At 40.8% G+C, this 18,107-nt stretch overlaps 1 protein-coding gene across 8 annotated transcripts in view; it reads left to right on the forward strand.

Moving 5' to 3' along the window:
* Positions 1 to 18,107, forward strand: part of NFIA (nuclear factor I A) — a 455,027-nt gene that overhangs the window by 32,754 nt on the left and 404,166 nt on the right. The window lies entirely within an intron of this gene.

The following is an 18,107-nucleotide window of genomic DNA, read 5'->3' on the forward strand; positions in this document are numbered from 1 at the left end:
AGTCCTACCTCTTAATGCTTACTCACCATGTGATCATGGGTAAGTCACTTACATTTTCTGGTAAAATGGGAATAATAGTAACCTCTATCTCACAAGAGTGTTGCTAGGATCAAATGAGATATTTTTCAAACCTCAAAACACTGTATAAATGTGAAGTATTATTATTATTTGTAAAAATAATAACTTAGCAAGAACCATGTTGAATTAAATAGTATCACCCTTAACTGTGTGTAAGGCAGATAGGTGTGGAATAGAAGTTCTTAACCATTTTTTGTGCCCTGGAGCCCTTGGGCAGTCACTCTAGTGAAACCTATGGTAAAGCTCTTCTCAGAATTGTGTTTTTAAATGCAGAAAACAAAATACAAAGTATTATCAAGCAAATCAATTATACTGAAATACAGTTCAACGAAGTTTGCAGTCCTCAGGTTAAGAGCGAGGTAACAGGTTCTAACCCTTTATGACTTTGGACAATTACTTAACCTCCCTGAGCCTCAGTTCCTCATCTGCAAAATCAGAGGGCTGAACTGACTGATGGTCTCAGAGGTCTCTTCCAGTTTTCCAGTAAGCTTCTTGAAAGCAGTGACTGTCTCATGCCGCTTTTTGTAACCCCAGTACTTAGCAGGGTGCCTGGAACATAGTAGCTTCTTAATCAGTATTTCTCAACTGAATGAATGAATGAATGAGCATGATTCTCAAACTCCAATAGATTGTAAGTTACTTGAGGGCCAGAATTTTTTTTATTTAAGTCAGTAATGTCCAAGTACATCATGGTGCTTCACACATAGTAGGTGCTTAAGATTGATAAATTGAATTGAATCATTAAAATAGCATTTTTCTTGATTTTTGGTGTATCAGAGTGAAATCTGACTAGCTATGCCTTAATTTTGTCCCCTTTCCTCCATTACTGAATGGAAAAAAAAACCCAACAAGTTTCTTCTATGATGAGCAGCATCTAGGCTCACTGGATGACCACACAGACCTGTTTTTACTTTACGTAGCTTGTCGATGATGCCGTTTATTTAACCTCCTTTTTTCTATGGGTTTCAAAAGAAGTGACCCCAGGAGGAGGAGGGGTCTTCTTCGCCTCTGGTTCTTTGCTGGACACCTGGGGATAGGTGGTTTGTGGTCAGAGTTGGAATCTGTCCTGCTTGGTGCTTCAAAGGCTCCCAGAACATAGAACCATTCTGTCAGCCTCAGGCCAGTGCCTTCTTGAACTCTGCTGGTCATAGCCTGAGTCAGAGAAAGGAATTAAAGGTCTTTTGGAATTCTGATTTGCCCCTTGATGCTTATTCTAGCCAGGGTCCTTTTTTTCTTCTTATTGATTGACAAGGATCAATGTTATTTTAGCAGTAAAGACTGAAGAAGAAATAAAAATTATCTACCTAAAAAAATCGACATTGGTAACTGTAGTTCCAAAGGCCAAGCTACCTTTTTGCTTGTGTCTCCAGAAAACACAACTATTTTGAAACAGAAGACATCGTGTTCAGAGAACATTCAGCGCTTTATCACTGAAGGAGTCCAGTGTCAACTGGAGATGCTTGCTTTCAGGGTGAGAGTACTGGGAAAAGAGCAAGGAAACTCACAGGAAACACTCAGTTCAGGAGAGGTTGTCTGGTCAATTCAAGGCTGAACTTGTCTTCTCTCAGACCTCCCCACCACACAAAGGAGAGTAATTCCCCTCTTACATTCTTTCTGTCTCTGTCTGTCTGTCTCTTCTTTACCTCTCAAATTAATAACCTTTCTTGAATTCAAACCAAGGCTGTAATTGATACATGCAGGTACGTCTAGGTATTACTGGGCTCCCTAAAGAGCCTTGTGAGATTGCCACCATCCATTCTAAGTACGTGGCAACTGTTTAGACTGTCTGTGAATTGTTTTGTCCCAAGTCCCACAGACTTGACCTTTCCCTGAAATCTTTGCCATCGTGAGAATGATGTAGGCGCGGGGTAATATGTAGTTGTTGGCCCGTCGGTATGTCAAGAACGGGAAATTTTATTTCATGTTTTAGAATCTGTTGGAGTCAAGTAGAATTTGATTATCTAGAACAGCAGTTCTTTTTTTTTGCCCTGGGCCCCTCTGGAAGTCTGGTGAAGTCCCAGGACCCCGTCTCTGAAGCATATTTTGGAATAATTGAAGGAAATACTAAGTTTCAGTTTGAGGTTAATGAAAATAAAGACATGATTTTTGTTTCCCTATCCCAGTTCACAGACTCCGTGAAACATTCATGGAACTCTAGTGGGTCTGTGGACCCCCGGTTAAAAACTCTTAAACCAGAGAGAGACGAACAGGCATGAACTTTATTAAGAGGTGAATTTTATATTTGATTAAACATTGATCCATAGCATGCCTTTTATTCCTCATTTGAGCCTGTGAGAGGACTGTTATTTTCCAGAGGAGTACAAAGCAACTCTAAGAGTCTGAATGACTTGCCCAGGGTCACACAGCTAGAAAGTTCAGGATTCTAGATTATAGGCTAGAAGGAATTGTCATGGTCATCTAGCTTGACCACATCAATACTCAGGCCCAGACAGTCACATGGTTAGTAAATCTTTATAGTGAGTTTCAAAACTATGTCCTGCTGACTCCAGGTTCAGCTCTTTCTGCTAGAAGCATGCTGCCTCTCTGGAATCCAATCCCTGCATTTCAGGTTGACCATCCTCTTCCCCTCATTGTGTTTTGCTTTGAATTCCATCTCTGCTGGGAAACATTCTGTGGGCGACATTTTCATCTCTGGTGAATATGAGTATGTATCATAACCCTGCAGTATGCAGTCTGGCTTGACTGCTTATCATAACTTAGGAGGGGCCAAAGGCCCCCGGTACTGGAAGTGTCAAAAGTCAGGATGAAAGTATTTGGCCCACTTCTGGAGAGGGACTTGCAAACTCACCTCACCACCTTGACTCCAAGGCCCCTTTCATCAGCTCCAAAATACCCCAGCCTGTATAATTCTCCTTTCTTTAATTGGAGACCTCTTGGTTGTAGGTAACATAAGCCTCTCCAAGGGAAACAGGACCCAAGCAAAGATAAGACTTCCTTCCCCCAACACATACAGCATTCATGGTTTTTTTTTCCTCTAAGGCATGTTCATTATCAAAACCAGTCCACTGCAGACTTCTCAGTCAAGTATTTCTATCTGGACTCTTTTTACATATCTTAAAGCCTTTACTGACTTCAATGAGGATAATGGAAGGATTTTTTTTTTTTTTGGCCAGGATTTCTCTTTCTTTTGCATAAAAACGTTAAAAATATTGAGAAACAAGAAATGATAATGTCAAATCATATGGAAATTAATTTATTTTAAAGGGACCAGGAAAATCCTGCTTTGTGCTTTCACAGAATACTAAAAGGGACCAAATCCTGCCCAGATTCTGTGGTGAGGCCTCAGTGAAAACACTTCTATTTGGTGGATGAAAAATGGAATGGAGTGTGTTTCTTGACTTTGTCTCTGGTGAAATCCAAAAAGCTGCAGAGGGGCTGGCTTGCCAGTCTATATGTTCTCAGAGTGGTAGGACACAGCAAGTTTCCTGATGGGGCCATGCTAGTAAGTGTGACCTCCTTGGTGAGTAAAGGAGGAAAGCCCTTTCTGGAGCCAAAGCAACGGTGATTCTCACCTTCTACTGAGCATTATGTCTGAGTTATATAATTACATAATCTGAGAATTAGAAGAAACCTGAGCAGGCAGGAATTCATTATAAGGGGTCATGCGACCTCACTGAAGAGAACTGAGAACATGGAACCAGGGGACTGTTGACTTAAATCTGGAAGGGGTCTTGAAAATTACACAGTCCATCATTCTCATTTTATAAGTAGAGGAAAAGGAGACAGATGCAGAAGCCACTACTTTTGCCAGCTGCCCATCTAATTCCAGGACAGCTTGAGTTGTTAGCAACCCCTCTCCCACATGTTTGTGCGCATGTAGACTTGTGCATACCCATGTGTACACATGTGTGGATGTGTACCTATGTGAACAGGTATGCATGTGTATGTTTATACACGCACATATATTTTAAAGCACGGCTCTCCCTGTCTTGTCCACATTGGAGGTACAGGGGTTTTAGTAAGTGTTTGTTGAATGAATAATTATTGTCCTTCTCTTTCATCCTAAACCTCAGCTAATTCTGAGATTGCTATGCCAGACCACATTTGTACGGGACTGTCACGTTTTTTTATTCAAGCTAGGTTATTCGTCCTCTTTTCTCTCTGTACATCTTAAATGTTAAGTTCCTTAGAGTTTCTGGCCATGGGCCAAAGTAATAGAGAGGAATATCAAGTGACTTGTCCAGGGTCAAACAGCCACCATATGTCAGAAGTGGGCTTTGAACCCATACCTTTCCTTCTTTCACAACTAGCTCTCTCTCCACTGTGCTATGCTATGCTTGATAACCGCTTGTTGATTAATTGATTTTTCAACTTCATCTCTGACAGTTTACGCAGTTTCTTATAGTAAGTACATAATAAATGCATATTGAGTGAATGGATATATTAAAGTTTCTTTTCTCATGGCTTTTGGGATGCTCATTTTCTCTTGGTTCTAGTATTTTCTACTTGTGACCTGTGGGAAGGCAGCAGATCTTACAGCTTCCTTGATCATACAGAAAAGAGTTTGATTTGTATAAATTCTTAATTATGCTTATCAGAATTTTAGTATATATTCGAGTCTATTAGAATAGATAGTACTTGAAAGATTCTCAGAGTTGAAATCAGAACACCTAGTTTCCAAGGCCAACTGCCCTACTGTTTCCTTGGGCAAATGTATCACTTAACTCTGGACCTCAGTCTTTTTATTTGCAAAATAGGGATAATCTTTCCTGCATGACCAGTCACACAGGCTTATTATAATGACTCAAAGCTACAATTTATGTAAATTCTTCATAAAACATACATAAGATGATATAAACATTAACTGTTTTCTTTAGCTCATTCAGTCACTACTTATCTGTTCATGAGAGCAAGAATATGGAAACAGAATTATTATTTTCTTGCCACCCAAGGGTCCAAGATGGTAAGTATTTTGAGTTATTCCTATTCCTAAGGCAGGAGAAGGCAGCTCGATGGTAGTGGGTAGAGCACCAGACCTGGAATCAGGAAGACTCATATTCCTGAGTTCACATTCAGCCTCAGACACTTACTATGTGACCCTGGGCAGGTCACTTAACCCTGTGTGCCTCAGTTTCCTCATATGTAAAATGAACTGCAGAAGGAAATGGCAAACCATTCTATTATTTTTGCCAAGAAAACCCCAAATGAGGTCATGAAGTGTCAGACGTGACTGAAATGGGATGCCCTTGGTCAGAGTGAGAGAACCAGCTCCCCTGAAGAGATGGATACAGCAGAATGTGAGGTTCTGCCCAGCCTTGTGATTCAACAGTGCCCTGGGCAACTTGAGGAGAGATGCCATCCTCCAGAGCTGACCTTGATTTCTCAGTCTCAGGTCATACTCTGTAGCCTAACGTTCACTTTCACCCCTTGACCTGTCCACTCTCTGCACCTCCCAAATATAAATGCAAGCTTAGTTTAATATTAGCCCAAACCAAACAGAGTTGGGAAGAGAAATATGAGGACAAATTGTGTAACAACATCAAAAGCAAAAGGTCTGAATTTTCTCTTCACTACTACTTCACATGTCTCAGCTCCCTGTCTTTTAGTGTGGACTTCAAACGTAGCCTAGCATTTCCATGATATTCACCCAAGGAGTCATGGTTTGTGTCAAACGAGTTAACAAAGAATCCTTCTTTGCTTACTGGTGGAGCGATCTCTACATGTGGCTATGTAGGGGAGGGAGACAGGGGCCACCCTTTTGGTGGATTGATTGAAAGGGGGAGCTAGTTAATGTTTTTGTTAAAATATGTATTCAGGATATTGTATGAAATCATTTAAATTAACTGTGGTTGTTTTTTCTTGATATTTTTTACTTTATTTCAGTGTTGGAATTGGACTAATACCAGACAGCATTATTGGAAAATTAGGTAGTTCAGTAAGCATATATTAAGCACCTACTATATACCATACTATCTACTAGGTCCTGGGTCTATGAAGACTCAAATAAACCAGTCCCTGCCCTCAGTGCACTTATTTTCTCTAGGAAGCAAAACAGAATGTGCACAGATAAGTAAATAAAAGCATTTACCAAATAATTTTACATCACATTTTAATCATAGGATGACCTTTGCCTAAACTAATAAGACGTTAGAAATGGAAGGGAACTCCAATAGTGTTAAACCCAAATAAAACTAGGTCCTTGTGGGCCCTTAGAAAAACACAGTAACATTTTCTATATTCTTTTGTATTTTTTACCTATATTGTCAAACATTTCTCAGTTCATTTTAATCTGGTTCTATCTGCCTTTAGAAATTTTGCTGACTGGGGCCTGTGGCCTGAGTCCATCTCTCTCATTTTACAGATGTCAGAACAGAGGCTCAGAGTGTTACAGACCAGGGTTTGAAGGAAGGCCCCATCCATCGTACCTTGTTCTTACACTTCTTTTGTAGACAAGGAAACTGAAGCTCCATGTACCCTGGCTGCAAAGTGTTGGAACTGGCTCTCAGACATTGGTCTTCTGACTTTAATTTTACTTCCCCATCACGCCCTGCCTTAGAAGTTTTCCTATCTATTTCTTCCCCATAACTGAGCAGCATTTGAAAACTCAGTCACATTAGGGCCAGTAAGGGAGGCAGCATGATGCAGTGGAGAGACTGGGATTTGGAGCTGGGAAGCCTCGTTTTGAATCCCAGCTCTTTCCCCATCTGGAATGACCATGACCAAGTCACCCTCTGGGCCCATGAGAGAAGATTCCATCGTTTCTAAGGTCTGAGTCAGTCACTTTAGAATACTGAAGGCTGTTCCTTTAATCCTGACCGTTAGCTTAAGCCACCATCCCAAGGGTCCAGTTGGGCTCCATTTTCCAGTGGCGGGTCCTTCAAATCCTCTTGCTATTTGCTGTTTTACTGCAAAGGGAGCTATCATAGGTGGTGGCCATTTCAAATTGCCAACGCTTTTGGATGAACTCACAGAGACTGGCCTCTGCTCAGCTCTGATGGGAAGCACCGTTCCTTCCAGGCTGATTTTTGGCCATTGAGTGGGATCCAGACTGGCTGGGCAGCCCATGCATCTGTTTCTCCTTTCTCACGCCATCTTAGAGAAGCCTTCCATAGATTACCCCTAATCTTGTCAGCAAACTGCAGGAAGGCAACTATTAAAAGTGGAACAGCTATTAAGCAGTCAGGGCTTTATTACGCTTTCTCTGTTTTGTTTAAGTCTCTCTTAATTGGTTGATTAATGTAAGCTAAGTCCTCTCCCCTTCCAGTCTCTACAGATGGCAAGTGCTAGGGCCCAACTGTCAGTTGTAGAGAGGGAGAAAAAAAAAGGAGGAGGTGGGGTCAGAGTTCAAAGTCAGAGATCGAGAGATACTGCAATGATCCATCATGAGAACTTGTCTTTGGGTGCCCAGCCAGGCAAAAGTGAGACCCATAAACATAGGGTTGGAGCAATTTTTGTTTTTCCAATTGGATTTAGGGAAGACGTAGGAACGTCGCTTATGGATTTCTGATCCGAGAGGAACCTGGTGCTTTTACCAATGGAAGCTTCCCCTTTGCGTTATCCAGCATGTGCTCCTTCCTGCCTCTCCCCCGCCCCCCATTTAAGTCTTGAGTTTGAAAACAAGAACCTTAATGGATGGAAAATGGGGCAACTAGAACTGAGTGCAGGTTTAAAGAAACCTTTCAAAAGAAATCACTTTTTCCCATTTTCATGGGAGGATGATTTATTACGGCCCACTTCCTTCTCAGGAGGCACAATAGAATTATGTTCTGGTATTGATCCATAAAGAGGATTTGCATTTTATTCATACTATAAAAGTGCCTTTAATGGAGACATTGAGGTAATTGAATCTATACGGTGTATCACTATCAGAGTATCTTTTTAATTATTTTATGTTATGTAAGTCGGTAACTACATTTAAGTCATGGGGCAGGAGCTGGTCGCTTTATATCTTTTAAGCGTAACATGGAGCGTTTAATATTCTAACAGCGGGCCTGCAGTAAAGGACATTCTTTAGTGGAATGCAAAAAAAAAAAAAAAAAAGGAGAAGGATTTCATTACATTCAGCACAGTATGAAAGGAGTCAAAGTAGTTTTGTTAATTAAATTCAATTGGCATCCATTAGACCAATGGAATGAGATGAATCCAGCAGAAAGCTGACACAGCACAGGTATGCAATTTGGCTAAATGGCCCTTTCTCAACTGCTGCGCATTTCACGACTTGCTCCTCTTTGGGGGTGGTGTGGGAGAGGGAAGGGGAGGAGGGTGGGCAATGAGCTTTCTGCTTACAAAAAGTTGAAGAGTAACTCATACTTGCTGAAGGGTAAAGGTTTCCTTCTGGCCTTTCTGTGTGGGGGCTGCACAGGCCTGGAGGCCTTTCTTGGCTAGAGACTGGTTTGTGTCAGTTAAATAAAATGTCAGCAGTAACATAGGTTGGTAGGTATAGCTGTGGAAAACAGATGTGTACATCTATTGAAGCATGTGAAGGTTGATGTGTTGGTGTATGTAGACAGATGGATAGACAGATGGATCAATAAATAGATATGGATAGATGGATGGATGGATGGATAGGTAGATATGGATAGATGTATAGATAGGGATATATGCATGAATAGATAGATATAGGTAAACATAGATGATAGATGGATAGATAGATGAAATAGATGACAGATTGATACAGATGATAGTTGAATGGATGGATGGACAGGTAGATAGACAGATATGGATAGATAACAGATGGTAGATAGATGAAATAGATAGATGACAGATCACTATAGACGATAGGTACATGGATAGATAGACCCATAGATGATAAATATTGAGATGTGTGCCTTTCTGTGGTGGTGGTTTTATTTTATAGCTGGTCCTGGGAAGTCATGGTAATGAAAGTTTGCTGTACCAACGTAGGATGATGCCTTCTCTACAAGTTATGGTCTTACTGAGTTCCTTGGAGCATTGAGAGGTTCAGTGATTTGCTCAGGGTCACACAGCAGCCCATGTATATCAAGAGGAAGGATTTAAACCTTTGTCTTCCTTTCTGTAGGGTCTGCTCTTTCTATATATACATATATCCATCCATCCATCCATCCATCCATCCATCCATCCATCCATCCATCCATCCACACAAAGTTCTTCCTGACTCCAAGCCCTGTCCTCTGTGATACTTCTGAGGTGTGTACATACTGTGATATGAGTGCTAGAGTAAATGATTCCCAAGGTCCCTCAGAGCCTTAAGAATTACTGCCCTTTTATATGTATACATTTGAAACTCATAGCTCTGTCCATCTAAACATATCTGTGTCCATATGTCTCTGTTTTTATCTGTCTGTCTGTCTATATGTTGTTCTCTCCATGTCTCTATATCACTTTACTTATGTATGTATCCTATCTCCCATTTATCTAATTTCTCTATCATATGTCTTTATGTATATATATATTTTATCTACCATCTGCTTAATCTCTATCATGTCTCTCTCTGTCATCTCATCTATCTATCATAAGTATCTGTCCATCTAGGTCTATCTATTCATATCTCTCTCTATGTCTGTCTTACTCTCTTTCAGAAGACCTGTAGCTTCCATCATGTACTCATTCCCTCCACTAACTCAGATAGCGACTTTCTTTGTCTTAGTTTTCATGAGTTGTTCAGCTAAAACATTCACCCAGGTGTCCAGCCTTCTGCTGTGGAGCTCTCTGCCTCAGCTGGGTTGGTCCTTGGGTGATAGACACACAGTCTGTCACTGGACTCATCCTTGAAGCCTGTCCAGCCTAGGCTGGCATGCCAGAGTTCTGCTGGGATAGCCTTGGAGGACTCAGGGTCACCTCCGGGTTGTGCTGTGAAGAGTCCTTTATGAATACATATACACAGAGGAGTGTGTGTGTATGTGTATGTGTGTGCATGTGTGTGCATGTGTGTGTGTTTTCTTGGTTCAAGCCATCAGGTGATTTTTATATACCTGCTGTATGCAAGGTGCTGTGCCAAGCGCATGAAAAACATAAAGATGATTCAGCCTCTTTCTGCCAGGAGCTTACTATGTAGTGGGTTAACTACCAACTTCATCTAATAATTTCAAAATATACCATAATATAATTAAGAGCGTAGGAGAGGTCAAGCAGTGTGCCCAGAGGAGAGATCATTGTGTAGCAGGAGGTAGGAGGGAGGTGGTGGTGGCAGAGTTGGAGTTTAGCCAGGATGACCTCCTAGAGGAGGGGTCACCCCTGAACTGGAACTAGAAGAATGGATGTATGTATGTGTAGGCTTATCATGTAATTCATGGTATATAGATATCTCCATATATATATATATATATATATATATACACATCTTTGATATAAGTATATATTTAAGTAAATCTTATGTAGATTTATACATGTATATTAAGATTTTACACATGTATGAAATGTGTTTACAGTTATACATAGGACTTTGTGTATAAATGCTAGAGAGTTATTTAAAGCACGCGAGGAAGTAAGACGGTTTGGCTTTATAGGACCATAGTTTTAGATGGGATTTTTTTTTAAGGTCCCATGGAGTACAATATTCTTATTTTACAGATAAGGAAACTGAGGTATAGTGGCAAGATAAAAGACTTGGTCAGTGCCACATAACTAGTATGTGTCAGAAGCATCTTGAATTCTAGGCTTTCTTGGGTTTGTAAAACCATGGCATGTGTAGTAGAAACTACACAAATAATTATTCCTTTCTAGTCTCTTTCCCTCCCCCTTCCCTTTCTAACCCAGGGTTGACTGCCTGTTCATTATGCCAAGCTGCTTGTAATAGCCACACTCACATCCATTTTTAGCTGGCATATTTCTAAAACTTTAAGATTTCCAAAGAACTTCAAATATATCATTCCACTTGATTTCCATCTCAGTCATGGAGAGGAGGAGCTGTTATTATCCCAGTTTTGTGTATGATAAAATTAAGGTTCAGAGAAGTTAATTAACTTGCCCAAGGTCACACACCTAGCAAGTGCCCAGGGCAGGACTGGAATCCGGTTTTCCCAGATTCCAAGTCTAGTGCTGGACCCCCTACACCAAGCTGCTTCCCTTCCACATCCCATATACTTTGGGCCATGTATATTTATATATATGCCCTTCTCCTCCCACCCCCCAGGTTTTTCTAAGGAAATTGGATTGAGAAGGGCTGATTTGCTTTCGATTTAGACTCTTGGAGTTATATTGAGAATCAGAGTGTATAATGATGGGAGCTCTAAGAGCAAGATTTAGTTACTGGGGCAAGTGTGTCTCCATTTTGGCATAATAACTTGCTTCTCGAAGAGGCTTTTATATGTCAGGCTGATAAGTTTCTTTCCACAGTGAAAAGACAAGAATACCACTCAGGCATTGGCTGAGACATAATTCTGACAGCCAGCAAGCTCGCGGTGCTGTGGAGTGCACAGACTAGTGCTTCTTGCCAAGAGGGAAATTGGCTAAACCAGAAGGGATATTAGTGCTCATTGCTTTAAGGCGCAATAACCTGTCTGTGTTTCGCATTTATATTTAAGGACTGTGGTAAGACATCACTGCCTTGGCCAGGCATCCCTGGGGGTCTCAAGTTATCTATATGCATATAGGTGGGTAGCTTAGCAAGCCTGCAGGTGGAAAGTTAAACAGGAAGCCATACAAGTCTCCTTCTTTTATGTGCTTTGAGATCATTGCAGTCTCACCTGGTAGAAACTTCTCATCTTCCATTTTAATAACAGCTCCCATTTGTATAACTTCCTTATGGTTTCGGTTTGTTTTTACAAAGCTCTTTCCTCACCTGGTGAGAGAGATAATAGAGGTATTCTCCCCATTTTACAGATGAAGAAACAGGCATCCAAAAGAGATTAAACAATAAACAAGCATTTATTAAGTGTTCACTATGTGTCAAACAATGGGAACACAGAGAAAAAAGGACAGACTTTACCTTCTAATGATGTTAGAATAAGAGATTAGGTTAAATTAGCAGAATGAAGCAGAGCTTTTGTTTTATATTTTGTTTTGTTTTATGGTTTCTTCCATTCATTTTAATTCTTCTATGCAACATGACTAACGTGAAAATGTATTTAATAGGAATGTATGTGTAGAACCTATATAAGATGGCATGCTGTCTCGGGGAGCGAATGGGGAGAGAGGGGAAAAGTCTAAGATATATGGAAGTGATTGTAGAAAACTGAAAACAAATAAAATAATTTAAAAAAAGATTCGATTAGGTTAGAGTGAGGTTAAATGGAACGGATACCAACTCCCTTACTGCTTCCTCTACAGTTTTGTTGTTCAGTTGTGTCCAACTCTCCATGACCCCATCTGCGGTTTTCTTGGCAGAGATACTGGAGTAGTTTGCCATTTCCTTCTCCATCTCATTTTACAGAAACGGAGGCAAATAGGTTGAAGTGACTTGCCCAGAGTCACACAGCTAGGAAGTGTCTGCAGCTGGATTTGAACTCAGTTCTTCCTGCCTTCTGGTCTATTGCTTTCGCCACTGCATCACCTGGTTTTTTTCCCATTAGAAGAAACCCTAGAGGTATTTAGTTTAACCTTTACCTGAACAGGAATTGCCTTGTAGCAGAGACAGTGTGTGACCACATATGCTGAGGGATCTCCAGTGAGGGAGCCATCACCACCTATCTCACTCCAAGGCACCCCATTCCCCTTTGGGGTAGCTATGATTGTTATGAAGTATTTCCTGACATCACCCTGAAGTGCAACCTCTCTGCCTGGTATTTGCTGCACCTGTTGGAGCCAAACACAATAAGACCCAGTCTTCTTCCAGGCAACTCCATTTCATTGAAGACAATGATGAGACCCCTTTTGCTTCCCCCTTAACCCTGCTAGGAGGTGAGAGCCCTTTGAGGTGTGGGCACTGTGGCAGGGAGGATGAACCAATCAGTGCAGTGCTAGGTTGGAGCTACAGAGAAGTAAGTGAGATGGACTCTGCCATTAAAGACTTTGTCTTCCATGGTGAAGCTTCTGTGGAGGCTGTAGAAGCACATCCGAAGTGTCACCCAAGCCACAGAGAGTAGACTGTCATGCTCTGTATTATTGATTTGACTGTTGTTTCCTGAGAAAGAGTGGGGAGAGTTGGAGGGAGGTGGGTTGTGGTACGCATGTAATGGTAGGACAGATGGCAAGATGCCTACACTGGCTGGGCTTTGGTGTCTTGGTGGATGGCTGGGTTCCCACCTACTGTGGGAGGCCTTTCTAAGTCCCCACCAGCTGCTAGAGCCTTCCCCTCAGAGATTACCTTGCACAGATTCTACATGTCTTGTCTGCCCATTTATTTTCATGTGGGCTTCCCCATTAGAATGACCTCCCCAAGGCAGAAATTATTTTTGCCTTTCTTTGTATATGCAATGTATAATATGATTTGTAACATATAGTAAGAGCTTAATTGATGGACTAGATGGGATGATACATGAAACTTGATACATGAAGCTTGATAGATACAGGAGACTAAAATGAGGAAAGAAGCAGTCCTTGGATCACTCATAAATTTCTAGTGAAGATTGGGGACCCAGGGTATGACCAGCCAGAGGAGGAAATACATTTTAACTTGATACTTTGGGTGTTCTCTAAAATCTAACATCCTGGGCCTCAGCCCTGGTCACCCAGTCCTAGTTATGACTCTGGGCCTCTTGACTCCAGCTCCAACTCCAAACATTTTGTCAGTGCTCTGCCATTCCCTCTTCAGCATGGTGAGCACAAGGCTGAACATGAAACCCCCTCCAGCTTGGTTATTTAGAGTAAGGCCTTTTGGAAACAGCCAGAGAGGTTCAGACCAGCGAGGGTCTCGCTGTGTGTAGAGAGGGAGATGTGGGAATGTCCGTTTATGGAGACCTCGAGTTTCCTCTGCTCCCTTGGCTAACAGAAAGGAGATTGTTGGGTATTCTATGAAATGCTGCCAGTATGATTAATTTAAAGGGTTACATTTCATTGAACCTTGGTGTACATGTTCTTTGTCAACCCACATTCACAGCTAGTTAGAGTGTGTGTAGCATTTATCACAACTTTCTGGAGACCCCTCTCACCTCATTAGCATCTGAATCTCAATTCAGCAGTTAATGTCCGTTGCTGCTGGAGTGCTCAATTCCTGTTTTCAATAAGCCAGTTGTAAAATGTCAGCCTGTCACTTACAATATAAAAAAGCAAAAATGATGGTATTTGTAAAAATGTTATCACCTCATAAAAACAAATTGTAAGGACAGGAAAGTGATCCACAGCCCTGGCCTTTCAGGGCGCAGTTCCTCCAGCTGCTCTCAATACCAGTTGTGTCCATTCCCACACTTTCCTACCAATGGAAAGGTTTACACAAGCATAATTTAAGTCACAATTACCTAATTAACATCTCATTTGCATAAATTGTTGAAGTCAAAACAACAAAGAATAGTCTAAGAAGCTTAATCCTATTTGTCCAAAATAGAAAGATGGTTTCTTCTTTTCTTTCTTTTCTTTTCTTTTTCTTCCTTTCTTTCTCTTTTCCCATTGCTCCGTAGAAAATGGTGGCTTTGGTAAGTCTCAGCTTTGGGACTGTAGGTTTGAGTCATTTATTGTTATTATTATTTTCAACAAATCAGTGCCTTCTTATTGAAGAACGTCTCGCCTTTCTTCCTGGAATGCTCCTTTAATATTTTTAGTTGATAGCTTTGTTTTCTTATCCCTTTGTTCTCAACTATATCCTTTCCCATGCTCTACCCAGAGAATCATAGACTATAGTGGAAAATAAAGAATAAAGGAAAAAAATCATTTTAGCAGAGCTAACCTACAAAGTTCCACACCTAGAGTCCACCACTCTACAAAGGAGGGAGGGAGGCACATTTTCTCAATTTTTCTCTAGGACTAAACTTGGCCATTTTAATTGCATAGCATTAAGTTTCATTCCCCAACCTTCCCCTTCCATTTACATTGCTTAGTCATTGTGTATGGTTCTCCTGGTTCTTTTTACATCCTGTTGCATCAGTTCATATAAGTCTTCCTATGCTTCTCTGAACTTTTCACATTCATCGTTTCTTACCAGGCATTAGATCCCATTCTAGTTGTAATAATTTCTTTTGCCATTTTCTATTTGTTGGGCATTGACCTTGTTTCCAGTTCTTTGCTACCACAAAAAAGGGAGACTCAGCCTTTAATAACATACCTGAGAAACTGGACAGGTATGCAGTTCTACTCTTTGTTTCTTGAGTTGATAATTAAAATATTAATAATGACAACAATTATGTCAAAGTTTAGAAAGCATTTTATAGACTTTTTTTTCCATTGGTGTCTCACAATACCCCTGTGAGATGGGTGTTACAGCTCTTATCCTTCCCATTTTTACAGATAAGGAAACTGAGACTCAGTATTTAAATAATTTTCTCAAAGTTACATAATAGTAAGTAGTCAGATCCAAATTTGAATCTAACAGTAAGCATTTATTAAGCTCCTACTAATAAGCTAGGCCCTAAGCTAATCTATATCATCCTACTCCAAATCCAGTGCTTTTTTCACCATACCAGCCTTCTTCTCTCTTCCTAAAGCTGGAGTATTCCTATAGTTGGAGTATTCTGGTGTGGCAACTGTATCAGCAGTAACTTGTATCAGAACCATGACCCTCCATGTTTCCCTGACCCTGAAACATTGTTCTCAGTGGCATGGCCAGACAATAATTGATCTGAAAAAGATCTTGGGGTTTTGGTGAACTGCAAGCTCAACTTTGTGAGGTACCAATGGTCATCAAAAAAGCTAATTTGATCTCAGGCTTCATTAGAAGAGGCATAGCTTCCAAGAGAAAAGGAACATTTGAGTCCCGCTGGACTCTGCCCTGGGCAGAGCACATCTGGAGTATTTTGTTGGGGGCTGCATTTTAAGAGGGATGGTGAAATCCTATCTCTTTGTTGGAGTTCAGCTCCAAAGCTGCATCCTTTATGAAGCTCTAACTATGCTCCTCCGTCCTCAACCAGAAGGAATCTTGCTCTTCTCAGATTTCTCCTAGTCATTTCTTTCCTTCATATACACTTCCATATTCCATGGATTGGTGATCTCACATCTCTTATTTTGTTTTTATTATTTTTATCTGTTTACACGTCTTATCTCATATGTTAGATTGTAAGGTCCCTGAGGGCTCTTATTCATCCTTGTAAGCCTCAGTGCCTAGCACAGTGTCTTTCACAGTTTAAGCTGAATAAATATGTTTGTACTTTTGGGGGGAAGGGATATAACTTTGAATAAATGTTATATCATAAGATTTTGAAAATTGTAATTTAGGATAATTACATCAGTCAACAAATATTGGGCATGTACCATGGATGGTCACTTAACATGCATTTATTAACTATTCCATGCCAGGCCCTGTACTGGGCTACGTAGAATACCAGGCCTGTAGTCTTCCCCCTTCCTCTACAAAGTGGATGGTCTTGTTGAGTAGATGAGGCATAGGTAAATAGAAACAGGAGGCAGAATAAACTAAGAGAGCGTTGGATCTTTCTTCTAGCTTCCAGGTCTCTTCCTGATGTAAATCTTTGGCTTTTAAATCATCTATAGAAAATTAAGTTCCTATCAAAGGATTTCAGAGAAGAAAAAAACCACATCCCTTCTGAGTCCCCTTGCCTTGATAAAGAATGTTCCTACGTTTATTCTTGCCTACTAAAAGGCCAGTTGGTTTTCCAGTACTCTCCCACTGGAGCTAAGTACAATATTTGGTGGAAGGCAGGGTGAGACAAGTCAGCATGACTCCTTCCTAGGTCTGGACCTCTCCTCTTATTTCTTCACAGGCTGGACCCTTGATAAGATGGGCCATGTTTTGCCAGATTGACCTCTTGTAACTTTTCTGTATTCACCTGAAACATGGTGTAAGTCTAAGCCCTTGCTACTGGGGCAGAAATGGCATCGTGAGCTTTGCCTGCAATGAGGTTTCGTGGCAGTTTGATCAAAATAAAACAAAAATGGCAGTTATTGCAGATAGGTGAGGAGCGATGTGGTATTTGGCTACATGTCCCCTTCTTTCCAAAGTATGTTATCTCCTCAGGATTGTGTTCATTAAGTCACTATCTCTGGGTATCTCATCCCCCAAGAAAGCATTCCAGTTTGGGGAAGTAAGTTAATGTCCAGCAGTCAGACTAAGCCTTCTGTGGCTGAGGCATCTTGTTCACCAGATTGCCAATGGGTGTTCCATCCTTCACCAGGATAGGAGATCTCATTTTCCACATTCATTAGGATAGTCACCAACCTATTGGATGTTCAAAGTGAGTAAGTGAAGGCGAACATTTTTCTTGTTAAGTGAATTAGCACAAAGGCATTGTGGATAATGAGTGTATATAGTCTACTGGCCTTGGAGTGAGAAAGACTGGGCAGGGGGAGTCAGTTCTGCCTCTGACATTTTCTAGCTGTGTGACCAGGAACAAATAGCTTAATTTCCCTGTATCTCAGTTGTCCTCATCTGTAAAAGGGAGAAAGGGCCAGTTAGGTGTCCTCTTCAGCTTTCTTCTGGCTGTACATATACAATCCTATGGCCTATTCAAATAATGATATTGTCCCATAAACACATAGAGCTCAAATTTTGTGTTGTCAAGTTTTGTGTGTAACTTATCGATGTACATAGGGTCATTGTTTTAGAGCAGAAAGGGACTTCAGAGACATTTAATTAAACCTCATAATTTTACAGATGAGGAAACTGAGGCCTAGAGAGATGAAATGATTTGCCCATGTTCTGTCCCTCAGTAGGATGTACACTCTTCCAAGATTTTGTCTTTCTATCTCCAGCATGTATGTGCAGTAGCCTGAACATATTCATTACTTAATACATTTGTTGACTTGCATTGGGACAGGTTGATATGTGTATGGGTGTGGGTAGTGGATATATGACGAAGATTGTATGAACTCCACTCACTGAATACAGCACCATTAACTTAAGTGTTATTTTCCTTCACCTAGGATTATTGTATTTGGAAAACTCAGACAGGGATCAATATTTCCATTATATCGGCAATACCTCCTAATACATTTAACAAGTACGAGTTCCCCCCATTCCTTCCACCCCAAGGGAGTCCTTTCCCAGTAGAATTCCAGGGTTGGGGGGATGATGGAGGCAGCTTCCTTTATTGTTAAAGTACTTC

The sequence above is a fragment of the Notamacropus eugenii genome, chromosome 2 (genome assembly GCF_028372415.1).
Source record: "Notamacropus eugenii isolate mMacEug1 chromosome 2, mMacEug1.pri_v2, whole genome shotgun sequence".
NCBI lineage: Eukaryota > Metazoa > Chordata > Mammalia > Diprotodontia > Macropodidae > Notamacropus > Notamacropus eugenii.